Source organism: Lissotriton vulgaris, chromosome 2_1 (genome assembly GCF_964263255.1).
Source record: "Lissotriton vulgaris chromosome 2_1, aLisVul1.2, whole genome shotgun sequence".
NCBI lineage: Eukaryota > Metazoa > Chordata > Amphibia > Caudata > Salamandridae > Lissotriton > Lissotriton vulgaris.
Window position 1 is genome coordinate 321,059,278 of NC_141687.1, and position 18,129 is coordinate 321,077,406.

General features: G+C 44.7%; 1 protein-coding gene across 1 annotated transcript in view; it reads right to left on the reverse strand.

The window, feature by feature from the left end:
• Window positions 1–18,129, reverse strand: part of ITGAE (integrin subunit alpha E) — a 771,961-nt gene that overhangs the window by 465,397 nt on the left and 288,435 nt on the right. The window lies entirely within an intron of this gene.

An 18,129-nucleotide genomic window follows, 5' to 3' on the forward strand; every position in this document is an offset into this window, starting at 1 on the left:
GTTGGACATGGTGCTTCTGAGAGCAGACCATGGGAAATTGATATACAGGATGGAAACAGCAAATCATTGTTGGTGGGAGTATGACCTTCACTCGAGAATCGTCACTCGCAGTGGGAAAAGATGTGCTTCATAAAAATTAGAGTGGCTGAAACCAAATGGCAGTCATATCGTAACACCATCAGGATAGGTAAGCTATGAGTGCGCACTGAGCATTCAAGTATGGAGCTCCTATTGGAGAACTGGCTATGGGCCAATGTATTAGGGTGTAACCATTAAAATATTTTCTCCTTGGCATGTACACATAGGATCCTCACCAGCCTGCTCCCTTGAGCCACCCCAGCCCCTCCCAGGCCAGTGGTGGCCCACTTACATGACACTCTGTTCTAATTCACCTTGAAACAACCTTGTAGAATCTGCAGGACACCAATTTTCAGAAACCTCTAGGCATTCTGTTATAGAATTTTCATCCACTTGGGAGTATTCATCCTCTGTATTCTCTGCATCCTTGCGGTTCTGTTATTTCATGATGTCTACAGACAACAGAACATTGTTTCCACCTCCACTGTACAGCCTGAGCTCCTAGACTGTAGTCCCAAGCCCAGTGGCACTAGCCTGGTTTAAGAAATTTGGTTATTCTGTCACAAATGTACATTGACAACGACACATCAAATTATCCCTCTATTATCCTCAAATGTTGTGAATCAGATACATATGTAGGATAGCAAAAAGAGGCAAATGATAAAAGGTCATCACAAACTTTGAGGGGATAGTGGAACATTGGATAACACAAAAAGAGCGTGTGGGAAGGGAACACCCTGGCACACTATACATATACAGTTTTTTGTCATCAGCAGATATCCTTGCAATGTAAATTAATCATTTCAAATATAATTTACATTACAAATTACAGATAAAATAGCTATAATGCAATCATAAAAAAAATCCATATACAATTGTATCTCAACCCAGCACCCAAACTTTCTAAATAATTGCATTACCCAACATAAAACAACATAGAGCTCAGGTTGGTGACAATATATAACTCATAAAGAGACAATTGAGACCGCACCACTAGTTAGGAAGGTACGTTTTTGTGCAAAACAGCACAAACACATAATATTATTATTACACACCAGAGGAGTAATGATTTTGTCAAGTCAAAGGATTTTTTGTATAAAATAGCAGAACCTCATTTGGCTCTTTAACAAGCCATGCCATAAAGTGCAAATACAATCACAGGTTTCACTTCTTTTTCAAAACCGACCCTCCCTTATGTGTATATAAATGCTGATATATGGTTGCAAGGCATTTAAACTTATTCGATCAAGCACCTTCTTTGAAGCATAATTTCTATTAATGCTGGCCCTTTGATCATCAGTCCTAAAACAATGTTAGAGCTTCTATTGTTGACCCAGTGTCATATGCAGAAAAAAGGGGAGTAAGCATTGTTGACTGACTTTATCAAATATTTTGTGCAAAATGGCAAAAAGTGGTTAACAATATATTTCCCTCTCCAAGAACAATTCTGGGTAAAATAAATCGTTATACTTCTCAACCCCTAATCCCCACTTTACGTAAGGTAGCCTGCCAATTGGCTACCTTCTCATATGGTTAGGATCCTTTTTTCAAGTCTGCAAGAACAATACCAATTTTTAACTATTTCTATTGAATTCGGACCAACCAGTGTGGGATCCTTCCAGATATGCTCTAATTGCAAAGTTCTTAAATGTTTTTTTTATCTTGTCCAGCCAATTGCTTCTACTCCTACCTGCCAATTCACCGCTTTCTAGATAAACTCCTCCATGTCCTATGTAAAGGTACCCAGTACAGTACAGGTTTCAGGGCTACCAGAGCAGCTATGATATGATACCTAAATCCAGATATGAGGACAGGTACTAGGTGGATTCTTGGAAAAACGAAAGGAATAGAAACAACATTGGAAGAAACCAAATCATTGAAAGTCAATGTTAAGGAAATACAAAAAAATCTAATATTACAGGAAACATTTTGAAGGAAAGATCCTTTTAAGGAAAATCGAAAATTACATTAAACTTGGATGGAGTTTAAGACTACTGTGGGGTTTTTGGGTTCAGGGATGGGACATGTTTAGGATGATGAGGGGATTCTTAGAGGTCAGGAATAATTAGCGCTAGGGCACAGAAAGGGTTTTGTTAGGGTTCAGAGATGGATGGAGTGCAGGGTATGTGACAACTTTTTAGGATTCATTGCTGGATGGTGTTTATATGTGTGGGGTGTTTTTAGCTTTCAGGGACAGGTGGAGCGTATGGGTGTCAAGAGGTTTTAGGGTTCATGGATGGGCAGAGTTTAGGGTTATTGAGGGTTTTGAAAGTTCAATTATCGGTAGCAGCTGGGGTGGTAAAGAATTTTTAGAGTTCAGGATGTGGGGTTTTACTGTGGTGAGGGGTTTTAAGTATTCAGGGAAGGGTGGAGTTTAGATGTAGAAAGGGTTTTTAGGGCTCAGGGATGAATAGTTCAGGGGGATGAGTTCTTGTGGGTCATGGATGGCTGGTGTTTAAGGGGGGTGAGGGTTTTTTAGAGTTTCGGGATGATGGAGTTTGGGTGTTCTGAGGTTTTTTAAGCTGTATGGAATGGCGTAGAAAGGGGTTTTAGGGTGATGGAAGGATGGGATTAGGGGTAGTTAATGAGTTTGTGGTTCAGGTATGGTGCATTTGTGGGATAGAAAAGGCTTTTAGGCTACAAGAATGAGCGTAGTTTTGGTGTGTTGAGGGGTGTTAGAGGGCAGAGATTAAAAGCATCTGAAGTAATTTTCTGACGATGTACACAATAAAATATTAAATAATGTCCCATGAAGTAAAGCACTGAAATAAATATCTCCAACCATAATTTTTTTTTTTAATTAAGACCTGCAACCATTGCATTTACACATAATACATAAGCATTCAAAAGCCATTTGGACCAAAAAGACTTTCTATGAATTAGTTTCCATGAAATCTCATTCATTCTGATAATTTCCATTAAACAGTTTAGATGAAATGGTTTCTCAGTAATGGTATTCCAAGAAAGAATTTTTCTATGAAATCCCATACCACCATGAGGACAGTAGCAGAGTGCCAAGGACTAATGCTAACAAGGGCCTCGAGATATGATTGGCCACAGATTGCAAATTAATTTGGTTTAAAAAACTCTGCACCATACAATGCAGCAGATACAGCATTCGGTCTATTGATCTGAAGATATAGACTTATTGATTGGCTACATGCCATTTGTTTGAACCAGAACACAGACCTAATGTTTATAATAATGTGGTATATGCCCTATTTATGTGCTCTATCAATCTCAATTGTTTCTCAAAGCATATATCCAAACAGTGATAGTATGGTACACATTCTATTAATTCGCCATGCACCATGGGCCTCCTTTTTAGGGGCTGATTTGGCTTTATTAACATACTTTTATTTTCTTGGTATTTATAGCTAAATGTTTTTGTGCAGTTGTTTGTAAAATATTCCAATAGTTTATGTAATGCATTTTCTGTTCACCGTAGCAAAATTGCATCACCTGGAAAAAAGAGAATCAGAACTTTTTTCCTGCGATTACTTGGACATCATTTAAAAATAGCCTAAAAAGGCCTTTGGCTAGCACACATCCCTGCCCGAATACTTTCCCAATCAAGAAGACGTCACTACGTTTGCCTTAAGGTCCATATCAGACTTTAGTCATGTTGTTAACAAAGATCCTTGGTATTGAGCCCAGAAGATAATTATGGTCCCATGCTCACTTTGCCAATGGAGTCAAGCTAGCCTGGCTGATGAAGATTGTTCCTAAGAAACCAGTCTCACGATGCTTGTTTACGGTTCAGGGAAGACCTGGCTTGGCAGTTCGGGCTGGACTGTTCCCATAACCTAAAGGGTCAAGACTGATTTGCATATAGCTGGGTCTGAACTGAGGTGGCAGTGTGAGCTAAAGAACGATGATGGATTCAACCCAGATCTGTGACTGGGGGTGAGTGTCTGAAAAGTTTCAGCACTCCGTCCATCATCTCTTTGCATTTGCTTTTTTTGCCATAAGTTGGCAGGTTATGCCCAGACGTGGGTCCCTTGCTCACTTTGCCATTGGAGTCAAGCTAGCCTGGCTGATGAGGAATGTTACTCCGAAACCGGTCCCAGGATGCTTGTTTCCGGTTCAGGGAAGCCCTGGCTTGGCAGTTCGGGCTGGACTGTTCCCATGAGGCACAGGGTCAAGACTGATTTGCATATAGCTGGATCTGAACTAAGGTGGCCGAGTTAGCTAAAGAACAATGATGGATTCAACCCAGATCTGGGACTGGGGGGAGTGTCTGAAAAGTTTCAGCACACCGTCCATCATCTCTTTGTGTTTGCTCCCAGCTTATGAATTGAGTGGCACAGTTTCCTAGAGCTTAGGGTCCTCCTATTTAAGTAGCAAGGAACCAAATCAGACTCCTGTGCTTTGTTCCTTTTAATACTTCAAGTAGGCCCTTTCTATTGCCTCTACCAGCATTGCCAATGAAAAGTTAACAAACTCAAAACATTCTATTTAATATTTAGGCATTCTTTATCGAATCAGCTAGAGCTGCCGGGGGTGTCCTAAAATGTTAATTTTTTAACAGAAAGTGACTATAACATGTTTTTTTTTTGAAAACCTTTATTATGTAAAGAAATGACAGTTACAGACCCACAACCACGGAGGCTGGTCCGTCAAGCATAAAAACATCAACATCAAGTTACACAGCTCATCAGCCGACAACCCGGGGGTTCGGCAGCGATACTTCACGATTACGTATAAGCCTGTGGCGTGGTAGGATTCGTAAAAGGTTCCACATTTTGTATTTTATTTAAATAACTGTGTTGACATGGTTTTTGGCCCTAGTGGGCAGTAGTATAGACTTTAATCTTGCTCACATCTAGGATAGGTATTCTTAGCTTGTGTTGGCCCTTTTAAGCCCTTTTTTCCAGACCTAGAAGAGGATAGCCGCTTAATATGATGATAGATCCCTTATTCTTGACTCTAATCTGTCTATTGCCTATTGGCTTTGACATTCTTGACACATTGGTATGGTTTATGTAGGTATTCTGACAGAGCTAAGGGGTATTTCATCCCTTTCAGGCCTACAGGCCTAGAACTAGAGGGACTCCATCTTGATGGAGCTGAGAGGCTTTTTAGAGTAAAGGTAAAGTTTATAGTTAAAGCTGTTGTTCGCCCTAAGCGAACCGGAGAGAACCGGCCAGAGCTGAATCTAATCAGGAATTGTTCCCGGGCTCAGGTCTCTAGACGAAACAAGCAGACTGGTCACTGTGGGAGCGTCTAGCGCAAGGAGCCTGGTGCATGGGATTGGTGGGAGGAAGCTGCTGGCTGGAACTTTCCATGAGGAAACAGCATTCTATATCAGTGAAGTGCAGAGGCGGAGTCAAGGAGTCGAGTGGAATTGGAGGAGCGGAGAGGAGTCGAGCTGCAGTGGTAGAAGAGTGAGGAGCTGTTGGAGTAGGAGAGAGAGAGCTCAAGCTAGAGAGAGCTGAGTTGAATTGGAGACAAACAGATAGTCAGTGAGCTGGAACTGAAGGAAGCAGTCAGAAGCAGTTGCTTATCAGGAGGAGTTGTGAATAGCTGGAGTCTGAAGTAATGCCTTTTAGAAGAGACGGAGGAGAGATCTTGGATTAACCTGTGGGAGCAGCTGGAGTTAATTGGACATTGGCACAGAGACATTTAAAACAGAGTGAACAAGCTAGTGGAATGAAAGAATATTAGAGCGGCAGAAACCATTAGGCTGAAGCTGGAAGGTGGAGAGAGTCCGTGGGGGAGAGAAGTCCAGTGCAAAGTGATCAGCGCAGAGGTGTATCCAAGAGTGCAGGAGAGAGAGCCTGAGATGAGCCAAGACACAGACGAGAGAGGAGCCCAGATCACAGCTAGAACAAGACTTCACACTAATCAGGTGATAGCGCTCCCGTCATATTAGTTTACTTCACACTTATATCTTAATCTTATCTTTATTCCCTAGGCTTTTGTATTGCTAATCCTTTTCCTTGCAGCGGTGTGTTCTATCTATAGTCTTTGTCAGTTACATGTGGATGTGTCTATTATAATACAGATCTGTGTATGTATCTATATTGTTGTGATTAAAACAGCCCTAGTTCTTAGTGAACTGAAATGTGCCTTGTATTCTTGTTCAATCCGGGTAAATGGAGTTCCTAGTTGATGATTGTTTATATGAACGGATGAGTAATCCCGATCAGGTAAGTGGTGATCAAATAAATAGGGAGCGAGTGGACCTTTGATGCCAGGAGCAGAAGGCACATATTATTAATTGGCTAACTCCTAATATTGTAGTAGCAGACCCTTAGTGAAGAGACAGAAAACTGAAGGTGTTCATAGGAAAGTGGTCGTCATTGGTAAGTGGCGTTAGTGAGAGCACTGATTACAGTCAGTGTGTATACCCACAGGATTGTGGCTTGTGTAAATGAGAGCACCGGAGGGATACGGTGCGGAGGCTTGCCAGATTGTAAGCCGTGTGTAAGTGAGAGCACCCAAGATGGAGGGGTGTGTAGGTCTGCTGGATTGCAGACTGGGTATAAATGAGAGCACTGGGACTGCAGACCCATGCGTGTAATGAGAACATCAGGTAGGATACTGGTGTGTAAATGGTAGATAATCAGAACTGCCCCAGGGTAGATTAGTCTGGACCCATGTGGTCGCGAGACTATAAGGTATGAGTGTGGTGTAGGGCATGGATGTCCTTAGTAATCAGTTAGTATTCTTAGTATCCCTATAGATTTAGTGGTGTTTCTGATAATATGAGCTTGTATATTGCGAGTTCCCCATCCTCAGGTAGGTACCCAGGTGCCTGGATAGATGGTCCTGAGGAGGGATGTGGTTACGTTTTGGCTGGGTTAGAGGGGCCCCTAGGGGCGGATCCCATCTAAGCAGAAAATCTGGCCATTACATCTGGCGTAGTCTTGCAGTTTACGAATCCTGTGTGATCTGGCCATGTGCTTGGATTGTTTTCCCATGTGTTGTGAGGGAGTGCCCTGATCGCCAGTTCCATCTGGCGTAGTCGACTGTTTACGAATCCTGTGTGACCTGCCATGTGCTTGGAGAGTTTCCCATGTGTTGTGTGGGAGTGCCCTGAACGCCAGTTCCATCTGGCGTAGTCGTCTGTTTACGAATCCTGTGTGACCTGCCATGTGCTTGGAGAGTTTCCCATGTGTTGTGGGGGGTGCCCTGCGCGCCAGTTCCATCTGGTGTAGTTTTGCAGTTTATGTAGCCTGTGTGACCTATGGGCTTGAACAGTTGCTGTGTCAGGAGATTGCAGTACATCATGGCATTTGATTTAAGCAGGGTGGAAGACATGGTTTTCATTTTGGTGTTTGAACTGTCAGGGTTGAAGGATGACATTACATGAGGGAGCCAGTAACATATTTGTGATGGTCCAATTGTACAAATGTGTGTGAATAATGCTTTTAAATTGTCCATTAAATTGCTTGCTGCATCTGCTTATGCTGTGCAATGTGAAATGTGTTCATTGTTATATGATTTGTGGAGTTCTTTGCATATAGCTCCTTGTAAATATGGCTTGTGAATAGCGCCATGTTAATGTGGCTTGTGAGGAGCATGTTCTCATTTTGACTTGCTGTGTTGCTTGTGAATTGTGCCTTGCATATATTCCTTGTGAGGAGCGTGTCATTTTTTGAATTTGTTGACTTGTCTTGTAAATATGGCTTGTGAATAGCGCCATGTGGTCATGGCTTGGATGGAGCATGTTATCATTACGTTAGGCAGGAGAGAGCTGGATCTCTTTCAAATGCTTGGAGAAATTGTTTTGTAGATGTGCGTACGTGTTATCTGTAAATGTGGAGAGATGAGTTCATGACTTTCCCATGTACTGCAGTCTTGGGGAATGATTGTGCTTGAGCTGCCAAAGGGTTAATATCTTGAATTGAGATGGCAGTATTTATGTTAATATGCTGTTTAGCATGCATGGTTATTTGATCTGACTCTAAAAGTCAGTGAATACTTTGGTGATTGATGGTTTGATTTTGACTTTTATTGGTTCCTGGGTCTGCCTACGTGCTTTGTCAGCTTCTTGAAGGAAAGGTAACATCTTGTGCTGAGTGTAGGGCTCTGTTCATTTAACATTCTTTTTGAAATGCGTCTATGAATTTGTGTGGGTTTGCCTTGGAACTGATGACTTCATGTGTCTGACTCTTAGAGGTCGGTAAGTTATAAATCATCCAGTCGGATTGAGATAAGGGTTTGTACGGAGAAAGCAGTGTTCTTTTAAATGTGCTACTTAATATGCATCCACAGACGTGTGGAGAATTATTTTTGAATGCATGATTTAAAATGAGTGAAATATTAGAAGATGACCCAGTTGGTGTGCGCACGCTACGGGCTGTTCTCATTAATTATTTCTTTGAGGGTTTTCCATCTAGAAAGGAATGTGCTGGCCGGTGTTTTGCGATGATCACAGGTTGAGAATAATAAATCTTGCCCAACAGTGCACAGTAACATGTACTTTTAATTAGTGACAGGCAACCGTGTGCTTTTAAAACAAATGTGTTCTCTTTATTATTTTTTCCCTGATGCAAACTGGTCCTTTTTTTTTTCTTCAAATGTAGTTGTTTTAATATGCAGCAGTCCGGCATACGTTGGTTAATCAACTCAGTTGGAAAATAAATGGCTGTTTGATGATATATGAATTTGGCCCTTTTCTGCAATGCAAATTTAGATGTTGCCCCTGGTTGAAAAACATCAATGATGAAATGTGTTTGCATTTTATGTTATTTTAACATTATTTCCCTTTAAACAGCTGCAAGTATATTGTGATTTAGTTTTTTATTTTTTGGATGATGGTGTGTATAGTTAGGGTGGAGCGGACTATTTTGATTAAAAATGATAACTATTTGCTATGTGTCCCTTACATTAGTTTAATTTGCATTTAGTTACAAGGCTCGCCTATGTACTTTGACAAGCTGTTGATAGAAAGGTAATACCTTGCATGGTTATAGCAGTGTTCATTAAACATGCTGCCTGATATCAGAGAAATATTAAACCCAACAGTCCATGATAATTCGTTTTTTCAAATAAGAAATGCATAGTTTTGTGTGCAGAAGCAAATTGCCCCTTTCTGTGTGTTGATCTGCATGCTAAATAAATGCCCATGTTTCAAATGTCTCTTGCCCTCTAGTTGAATTAATTAGACAAAAGTTTTTTTTAGAAAGTGGAGCTTTTAAGTAGCAGTAGACTGTACCAGAATTATTTTAAATTGCTTGCATCCACATATGAATTTGCTTTCGTTAGTTAAAGAATCAGGCCTGGGAAAGGCTTACAAAGAATGTGTTTGTCGACCTTGGCAGACCAGCTGGTTTGTGAAGACGGGTTTTTTCCTCTGCAGGCTCCGAACACTACCTGTCTTGTTATGATTGGCTAACAGCCAATTTTGTTCCGCGGACGGTGTGTTTATGTAAAGGGGGGTTGACTCGCTCCTCCTGGCTATCGGCGCAGGCAGCTTCATTGCCCGCTGATAAGGGATGCTTGCACATGCAGTGTAGTTGGCAGACTTTTGGCCCTTGGAGTTAGTTAGATACAGTAGGCCTGGGTAGGCTTCCCTGATTAGAGACTAGAGATGCTTGCATCGAGTGCTTGGCAGTGCCTTCCCCTTGCAGTGAGATCAACCCTTGGCAGTGATTCAAATTACTTCACACTGTAGCCTGGCTCCTGCGTATTCTGAAGGGAGGGGCTGTCTCACAGAGGATTGGGGTATGATTCGGCCCTTCTGGCTGTGTATGTAAAAATTAGATTTTGCCCAAACAAATTTAAAGTATATGATTTTAATTATGTCTTGACTTTAGAAGAATGTTTTTAATTAATTAAGTTTTTTTTTTTTTTCGACAATGAAAAGCACTTGGGGTGCTTTTTAAATGGAAAATGTTATCCTGCAAGATTAATGATACTTGTTTTCTTGTCCTAGGTTGCTGGGTTGTGGTGTTCGGTGTGTGCATCGGCCCACCCCCCCTCCCACTCCTGTTATTATGTTAGTTTTTTATTTTCATGTTTTTATGTTGGTTTATTATTTTTGGAAGATGGAACCAGACCAGACCAGACTGGATTGGTGGTGGATCAACAGCGGAGGACGTGCTTCCTTGCTACCGGATGCTGACGCAGGGTGCTGACCTACACTGATATTCCGAAAAAAAAAAAAAAAACATTGACTGCTCAAGTTTCCCCTGTGCTGAACACTGACTGAGCTCGTCATGAGCCTGGAAGGGGTTAATTATATGACAAAGCCAATAATATTCTCTTCTTGGATTTTGATTATGTTTCCCGCAAAAGAATTTTGTTATGGAATTACTTGGCCTGCATTATTCCCATGTTTTTCTTTGCAATCACTACGAACAGGCCCCACTTTAAAAAAAAAAAACATGTCTTCATGGTTTTGATGTTTATGTAGTACTATCTTTGCTTTTTAGGATGCAGTCACCTATTATAGCTTTCCTGCTTTCTGCAAAACAGTATGGAGGGATAAAAAAAAAAAGAATGGTGGTACACACATGTGTTCCACAGTGTGACTAAGTGCTAACTGTTTTATGATATTGTGCTTTTACATATAGTCCACATTTATATATATATATATATCAATGCTTAGTGCCACATCAGCTTTCTTGTAGGAATGGGGTTGTCTTTATTTTCCTGTTATTACACTTTCACTTTGTTTGATCCAAGGGTGGTTACCCTAGACTTTAGGTTGTCCTGGGAGGTGTGTCCTTTAGTTTGATTATTATTAATGTTTGCCCAGACCTTGAGAACAATTTGTCATGTTTATTTCTCAGGTTTCACCAAATGTTTCCTTAAGTTGACCAATGTCCGTAGGCCTCATTTAGGCCCATTGTTATTGTTATTCCACAAATAAGGCCCTACACCAATAGATTTCATGAGTTATCATTAGCTTAAGTTGTGGTGTTTCTGATAATATGAGCTTGTATATTGCGAGTTCCCCATCCTCAGGTAGGTACCCAGGTGCCTGGATAGATGGTCCTGAGGAGGGATGTGGTTACGTTTTGGCTGGGTTAGAGGGGCCCCTAGGGGCGGATCCCATCTAAGCAGAAAATCTGGCCAATACAATAACCCACTAACAAAAAAAACACAAAAAAGAAAGATGAGGCAAGGCTATGCATAAACTGGTAGTTCCCTGTGGCCGGGGGGGGGGGGGGGACAGGTGAAACATAAATGTCAATAAAATGAGGAGAAATATCGAAGAGGGCAAGGGGGGGGGAAACCTAGTAGCAACTAATACAATGCAACCAGTAAGAGCCGAGTATCGGGAATGCACGATCAAGGAAGAAGGAGCGGATCCGGAAGGTCAGTGAATGGGGGGGTACAAATCTCACCACGATATGCATTCCATTGTCCCCATATCCTACCCCATTTCTTGGGTCTGCCGCGGGAAACATACACAACTTTCTCTCTGAACATGGACGGACCAATCCATATTCTCCTTCCAGCACAGGAGCGTCGGTGGCCGTGGGGCACCCCATAGCTGGGCTATGTCACGTTTAGCAACCATATTTCCCAGTGTGGCCCAGTGGGTTTGAGCAACGGTGCAATCATTCGGTTCCCAAACATTCAACAGACAGCGCCTGGCTTCAGGCAACAACACTACACCCGTCACTTCACCCATAACCACATGCACTCGACGCCAAAATGCCGCCACCTCCGGGCATTTTCAAAGGCTATGCAGAAAAGTGGCCAGCATACCACATCCGCGCCTACACAACCCGTCCACAGAGAAACCCATATGCATCAGTCGAGGACCCGTGACATACACCCGATGCAATATTTTAAGTTGCACCAGTCTGAGACGTGCCGGGATCGCAACCTCCTTGGGAGAAGAAATCGCCGCCTGCCAATCCTCATCGTCCAGTTCTAATCCGTCTCCGGTCCAGGTAGTCCGCAACTGCAAAAGTAGGTCCGAGCGATCATTAATAAGCTTCTTGTAAATGAGGGATATGGTACTATCGGGGACATATCCATCAAGCACCCTATCCTCGAGAGGGGAGGCCTCCGGAATAGAAGCGTCAGCCGGAAAAAACAATTGAATCACATGGCGGACCTGGAGGTACCGGAAGTACTCTCTATCGCTCAATTTATATTCTCGCTATAATGCTTCGAAGGTCTTGACTGCACCCTTGGCCTAGAGGTCGCCCACCTTGCTGATACCAATAAGGTCCCAACTGGTGAAACCTTTCGATTTCCACAGACCACCCAGCGCTTCCGAGGCATACAGTGGAGTAGACTTCGTCAATTTATCCGTCCATCCCGTGGCAGCGGTCGCGTTTCCCCAAACTCGCACAGCCACTGCCGTAGGGCCCGTGAGATGTTTGCGGTCGGCTCTGGAATAGAAGGCCCGATTGTAATCTCCCCCAGGGAGTTGCCATCTGTCCATTTCAAAAGCGGGATTAGGGACGGGTCATACATGGCATGATTCACAGCACTCAACTGGGAAGCCCAGTAGTAGCGCTTGATGTCGGGTAGTGCGATACCCCCATTGTACCAAGGCAAAGTCAATTTTGCCAGTGCAATACGTGGTCGCCCACCCCAAACCAACCGCCTCTGCAAGCCCTCGATCTCTCGAAAGTAGCTAGCAGGTACCAAATCAAGTGTATTTTGAATGGCATATAAGAAGCGGGGGAGAGACATCATTTTGAACAGGGCCGCCCGTCCCAAACGAGACAGCGGCAAGCCACTCCACGCAGTTGCATCCGAACGAAGTCGGAAAGCGGAGGTAGCAAATTCCGCTCATAACGAGTCTTGGGGTCTAGTGAAATATAGATCCCCAAGTATTTGAAACCGTCCCTAGTAACCGGTATAGGACAATAGCGAGGAAGAAGCTCATCGTCGGTGAGCGGATAAATACAGGATTTAGCCCAATTAATTACCAGACCAGAATTCCTTCCAAAGGAACCCAGCACGTCGAACAGAACGCCCAGCGACTTACGAGGAGAGGAAGATACAACAAGATATCATCCGCATAGAGTGATATACGGTCCTCGAAATCCGCCGACCAGCGGATGCCCTTAAGCGACGGTTCCCAACGCAGCCATGCAGCCAGGGGCTCAAGGGCAAGCGCAAAGAGGAGCGGCGACAAGGGACATCCCTGTCTCGTTCCCCGGCCGAGGGTGAAGGGCTCGGAAGCCCTTCCATTAACCACCACCTTTGCCAGTGGCTGCTCATATAGGAGTCTAACCCAGCCAATGAACTTAGGGCCAAACCCAAACTTGGCGAGAACAGCCCACAAATACGGCCATTCGACTGTGTCGAAGGCCATCGAGGCATCAAGGGAAACCAAAATGGCCGGCTCCCGAAGAGACCCCGCCCTTTCCAAGACGCCATGAAGGCGACGTAGGTTGAGCGTGGTGTTTCGGTGGGGTATAAATCCAGATTGGTCCGGGTGGATCAAATCTGCTATCACTGTAACCAACCGATTTGCCAGTAGTTTAGCAAGGATCTTGGGCTCGACATTTAAAAGCGAGATCGGCCAGTATGATGAACATTGGTCACGGGGTTTGCCATCCTTATGTATGACGACAATGGACGCCAGTCTCTGGTCGCGAGGAAGAAAGCCGAGATCTCGCGAGGCCAAGAACATCCTACGGAGATATGGTGCCATTTTGTTCGGGCAGAGTTTATACAATTCTACCGGTATGCCGTTTGGGCCCGAGGCCTTCCCGGACCGAAGTGAACGGATAGCGAGTGCTACTTCATCGGTGGAAAAATCTGCCTCCATAAGCTCTATGTCGGGGTCCGACAGGACGGGCAGAGCGATATCTTGGAGCAAAAGATGCAAATCCTCTTCCGTAAGATCCGAGACCGGCGCATAAACAGTCTGAAAGTGAAGGGCAAATGTTCGAACTATGTCGGTCGGCTCCACCACTCTAACACCATCCACACTCTCAACAACAGGCACCACTCTGTTCAATCGATCCTTCCTATCCAGCCATGCAATCAACTTTCCCGCCTTATCACCCACATCATACAGGCGCCCCTGTTGCTCTTGGTGCATCACTTTAGCTGCATCAGTGACCAGGGTCTTATAATCAAATTGTTTCAGGGCGAGGGTATGCAACACCTCCGGACTGTCCCCAGTTCCAACCTGTTCCTCCAAAGCAGTGATCTCGGTTTCTAGTTCCACCACCGATGCATTTTTACGTCTCCTTTCGCTGGCAATGAGGGACAGGGCCTGCCCACGAATCACTGGCTTATAGGCCTGCCACAAAATAACTGGGGAGGAGACCGATCCGTCGTACTCAGCGAAATAGTAATCCATACATTTCACCAACTCTGACCTGATTTTAGGATTACGAAGGTGCCAGGGGTTAATCGGGGCAATTCGGCCTTCTGTGCCCAACTGCATATCAATCATAAGGAAAAGCGGGGAATGATCCGAAATCCCCCTGGCCAAATGTCTAACCTCCCTCACCGAGACCATCTGTGCCGCTGGCATAAGAATATAATCTAATCTCGAGAAGCTCTTGTGCGCACCCGAGTAGAAGGTGTACTGGGGCTGAACCGGGTATAACTGTTGCCAGCAGTCAACCAGTTCCAACATATCCAGTAGCTTCCCTAGCCAGAGTTGTGCAGCAGGCAAAGTTCTGGGGGGACTGCGATCTACCTCACCACTGACCACTGAATTAAAGTCGCCGCCCACCACCAACACATCGCCCTGGAGCCCTAGGATCACATCACCAAGATCAGCAAACGTGGTAGATTGCAAGCCGGGGGGGACATACACCGACAAAAAGGAGACAGTTTTCCCTTCCCACCGCCCCGTAATGGCCGCATAGCGACCTCTATCGTCTAGCAAAACATCATCGATCTCCAGTGGGAGGGAGGTACGTACCATAACCCCCACCCCTCTCGAGCCGGAGGTAAACCCCGAGTGTGCCACCATAGGATAACCACGTCTGTTTAATCACACGGCATGCATTGCCCACCAAGTGTGTCTCCTGAAGCAAAATCACATCTGGGGTATAACGTTTCAAATATTGCAAGACAACACCCCGCTTTATTCTATCACCAAGACCGTTAACGTTCCAACTCAGCATTTTAAGCTCCCCCCCCCCCATCCCAGCATTGAACACCCATCCCGCCATGCCAAGGAAGAACTACACAGAATCGACAACAGGAGATGTAGCAGCCTCGATCAAAACAACAAGAAGAAAAAGTCCTCCCCACCACCCCCCGGAAACCCCGAAAAACACACACTCCCACCCTGCACCAGACCAGAAAGCCACCCCAACTTGCAGTGTGCCTGTCGCCCCATAGAACTAACCTACGAAAAGAGAGAAAAGTCCCCCAGAGGAGGAAGAGGAAACCCGAATCCCCCCACCTCCGGGTATCCACAGTAGTAGCAAGTCTATGAAAAAAAGCCACTGCTAGAGGTCCAAAGTAACCAGTTCGCCGCTGCAGGCTGACTCCTCCGGTTCGGCCAGGCCGCCCTCGGCCCCTTCAGGGCCCTCGCCGCCATTACGATGTGTCGGTAGAGTATCCAACCAGTCACTGGCCACCTCAGGGCGATCGAAAAAGAAGGCCCGCTCCTCATACTCAATCCTCAACCGGGCAGGAAAAAGCATAGCGTATTTGAGACCAATATCTCTGAGTCGTCTCTTCACTCCGGTAAAACCCATGCGCTGCTTCTGGACTGCCTGGGTGAAGTCCGGGTAGAAGCTAACCGAGGCATTGTCAAATTTAGTGGGACCCGAGGTCCTTGAGGCTTGCAGGATAACGTCTCTATCCCGGAAATTGAAAATCCTGGCAATGATGGGTCTCGGCACAGCTCCCAACTTCGGCTTCCCGCCTGGAACTCTATGGGCCCGTTCCACTGTGAAAAAGTTACTTAGTCCCTTAGGCGCAAGATGTTTAAGGACCAGGTCTTCCACCAGAAGGTCCGTAGAGACGTCTGAAGGGGTCTCCGGAACCCCCACGATGCGAATGTTATTGCGCCTTGCCCGGCCCTCGAAATCATCCAGCCGGCGGGCAAATTGATCGTTGGAGGCACGAAGCGTGCGGACCTCAGTCTGAAGGTCTGAGACATCCGTGGTCAGACTAGCAGTTTTGATATCTAGGGATTTGACCCATTCATTTGTCTTCCCCAGGTCGGCTCTGATGAGATTAACTTCAATTGCTACCGTATCGATCTTAGCGGCAAGAGTCTCATACTGATGGCCCATGTCGGTACGGACACTAGTAATGGCGCCCATGATATCACTCAGTGTCGGCTCTTCCGACGGCTGGGTATCATCCACGGTCCCTCCAGGGGATTTAGTCACTCCGCCAGGGGACCCTTTCGGGCGGGTGAAGCGCTCTATAGTCTGGGTTTGGATGAGGCCCCCACGATGCGTGCTCTTGGTGTTCCGTTTTTCGGCATCCAGCCTGCCCGCCATAGTGGGCCTCGAGCTCCCACGAAGTCGTTGCAATCTAGTCAAAATGATCACGTTTTCGATGAACCTCAAGGGCAAGAGGGCTAAAACAGAGCAAATTTAGGATCCTCAACAGGGACAAAAGGATGAGTGAGGCAGCCGTAGACTTCGCGACAATGGCCCAAAACGAAACCGAAAGCGCCACAGGGGCAGTGGGCGTGTCCAACCAGCCGTTGTTGTTGACTTGCCACCCGGGTACCTCGGTGACTCCAGCCCGGGGACGGCCTACGATGTAGGTCACAAACTTCAGGACGGAGCAAGTCCCGATCACGGCGTCCGATTTCGGTTCTGAAAAGTTCCTCAGACTCAGCAGGGCATGGTCAACAAGTACCCATCGATCAAATCAGGATGTGTGGCAGGATAGATGCGGGAGGCAAAGAGGGTCTCCGGAACCCTGTGCTCACGCGTCCATCTTGGATCCGCGCGAAGCTCCTCCGACTATAACATTTTTAATTCTGTCAGCCTGGATTGGAAGGATCCAACGATTACATCATCATCTCCCAAAAGATTCATCAAGGATAATGTTGTTGAATCTTAATACTAATGCATTAGCAATGGGGTTTCTTTCTGATATTGTCTGTGATTCTAGCAGACAAATCTCCTATCATTAGTTGGAATAAGATCTGCATAGTGCTCAACATTTTAAGAACTTTGAAACAGAGAGGATAGAAAGTTTGTGTATGTTTTTGTCTGTGTGTGCATTTACAAATCCCTTGTGAAATCGGACACACAACTCACCATACTCGACTGAAAGCACATGTACCAAACTATTTACTTGAGAATTCCTTTATTAGGGGGGGGGGGTGTAACACCCCAAACAACCCCCTGATTATCAAGTGACTTCTTGAGCTGGGCATTGCAGACTAGTGCTTAATCCGCAGCCCACAGGCACTTTATTTCCGAATCCCTATTTTAGAGGAACAGAAAACGTAAAACTTTTTCCTAGTCTAAATGTCAAAAGCATCTCTGCACTGTATTATAGAATTTGCATTTCTCTATTTGTACCTATCCAGGGAGAATTTTCTCTTCTAGGTTGCAAGCTCCTCAAATTAAGATCACGTCTATGTCCAGAGGTGGGGTTGCTTTTTATTTAGTGTAGGCCAATGCGAATAAAAACATTTACAAGCACTGTGCTACTGTTCATGTAAAAAGTAATAAACAAAAAAATTGCACTAACTTTATTCATTTACATTCAACATTTTTAGTCTATAAAGCAAACTTGCTGGATGGGCCAAGCCTATGTACCCTTGCACAAATCTCTCAGCAACGTCTCTTTGTACATCTTTATTATACAGTTTCTTTCCCTTTAGGAGACATGTTTGTCAGTCACTCGTTTATCGTGGAAAATCGAGCCAATTTTCTGGTTCCACATTCTTATGTCTGGCTGGTTTCAGCTTTATTGTCTGCCAGAACTCATGTGATGGCAAAAAAAGAGGGGCCTTCAGTATAGACAGCATACCTTACATCAATATCTTCCTAGCATAAGACTTGTAATGAATGCCTCTATCCAACAAAACCTACTTAACGCATATTGGATTATTTCACTAATATAACTACAGTCTTCCCATATATTGGTGAGGTTCTTGGTAGTCACATCAAATGTAGGCCACTATTTGTTTAGAAAGGCATTTCTATAAGATATCTTTATGGTCTGTGTTTT